Source organism: Wasmannia auropunctata, unplaced genomic scaffold (genome assembly GCF_000956235.1).
Source record: "Wasmannia auropunctata unplaced genomic scaffold, wasmannia.A_1.0 LD336048.1, whole genome shotgun sequence".
Classification (NCBI taxonomy): Eukaryota; Metazoa; Arthropoda; class Insecta; order Hymenoptera; family Formicidae; genus Wasmannia; species Wasmannia auropunctata.
The window spans coordinates 440,326-442,312 of NW_012026842.1; the positions used below are offsets into that span (position 1 = coordinate 440,326).

Here is a 1,987-nt window from a genome sequence, read left to right on the forward strand (position 1 = left end):
TTTTGTGAGAGCACATCGTGCATGATTTCTGCTGTGTTTCTGCCGTTAATATATGATATGATAGACTATGTTCTAGTTTTGACACATTTCTGCTATCACGTCATGATGGCAAGGGATATTCCATTCTTACTGCATTTCTGTTATTATATTATGTTTGGTAAATCATGATGACAAAAACCAAACTTAAAGAAGACACAGTGGATAGGAATCTGCTCTACAATCATGATTGAATTTGTCGGCATACTGCTGGCATACTGCTAACATTTTGCTATCTGGGTATGTATGTATATTACAATTTTAGATCAACCTTGTAACTCGCTATGTAAAAGTTAGTAACGCAATAGTAACGAAACCATTTACATTACATGTATATATTTAATATTTTTTTGTTTCCCAAGAGATCTATGATCATCACATTACATGTACATATATATTTAATATTATTTCGTTTCCGGAGAGATCTATGGTTATCTATGACAATTATATCAAATTTGAAATATGTAAAATACCAGCATTAATAATTATAATTGCTTTGATCAAATTTCTTAAATAATTTCACCGTGCATGCATATACTGATTGTAACTGTGTTCCGTTTCATGCATGATGCGTGTGATGTATCATTTTATCCTTGTCCACTGAATGTTAAACAAGGATAAAATCATCAACGATACATCATCAATTATATAGAAAATATTTTTGTAGTACATAATTTCTATAATATTTATTATGCAATGTATATCAAATACGTATCGTAATTTCTGCCTACAAGTTCAATATGTTAAGTTAGTAAAAGTCGCATAATAAAGGCGTTTATCAATGCTAACAAGAACTAATACTTTATTGCAAAACGGATACAGACTTTTTGTGTCTCATTTATCTATAGTTTTTTAAAGCTGTTCAGCCGCAGATTGTAGGGCTAAGACATTCAATGCAAGAAGAATATTTAACTCGAAAAATGAATACGATACGCGGATATACAATTTACGTCTGAATTCGTCTTAAAATAAAATATTAGATCTTTTTAACATTTTATATAAGCCTTATACATAAAGCCTTACATTTGCTATGCGGCTTTCACTAACCATCGAACTTGTAGACAAAAATTACGATATTTATCTCATATACGTACGAAATATTATATAAATTACATATAAAAATATTTTCTGTAACAGTAACATTAATATTTTACAGAAGTTTAATTATAAAAAAGAAAAGATTACCTCTGATGAAAATCGGTTCTCAAAAAGCATCTTGTAACGGTTGTACACACAGCAGAAAGAGAGAGTTCAGACTCAGAACTGACGCCCTGGCGGTCCTCACGAAACTCGGAAATCAATAGCTCAGATCAGTACAGCTGCGCGTCGTTGTGCACGTTAGTAGAGTCGAAGTTAGAATTATCCTGTGTAATTCAAATTATATATATAATACAAATAAAACATATTAGGTATTATTTAACTACCTAACTACTAAATGTAACAATTACATTTTGTTATTATTTTTTGCTTATTATTACATAGAGATAACAAAATGATATAATAATTACACGATGTTACTAATACATGATGTCACGATTGATAGTTACGATGTACTGAACTTCTTCCCAGTTCCCACAGCGGCAGCTTTTTAGGCTGCAACTGCCTTGTGTACTAATGACGCATGCGTAGAATAACATTCAATGAAGGCTGCGTTCGGAAATTTTACCTGAGTATCCCCACATATCATTTTATCCTTCTTCAATATTCGGAACAAAAAGGATATAGGGCTGCACAGAATAAAAGAAATCTAGAGAACAGCTGGAGCTGGCAGAGAATAAGAATTTTAACCAATCAGAAATCGTGTATTGTGAAATACACGGTTTCTGATAGGCTGAAATTTTTATTCTCTGTCCCCTGCTCCTTTTATGTTTCCGAACGCAGCTGAAAGCTGATCAAACCAGGACAAGTAACGTTTGCGAACGTTGCGAGCATTAAATGGAACGCACCCTCG

General features: G+C 32.5%; 1 long non-coding RNA gene across 2 annotated transcripts in view; it reads right to left on the reverse strand.

Moving 5' to 3' along the window:
• Positions 1-355: 355 nt before the first annotated feature.
• Positions 356-1,987, reverse strand: part of LOC105451647 — a 5,691-nt gene continuing 4,059 nt past the window's right edge. Inside the window, exons 2-3 of one of the 2 annotated variants that reach the window (XR_974605.1) lie at positions 1,485-1,763; positions 356-1,400 (exon numbers count right to left, since the gene is read on the reverse strand). This is a non-coding gene — a long non-coding RNA (uncharacterized LOC105451647). The remainder of the gene's footprint in view (positions 1,401-1,484; positions 1,764-1,987) is intronic. The other variant, XR_974604.1, reaches the window with a different exon arrangement.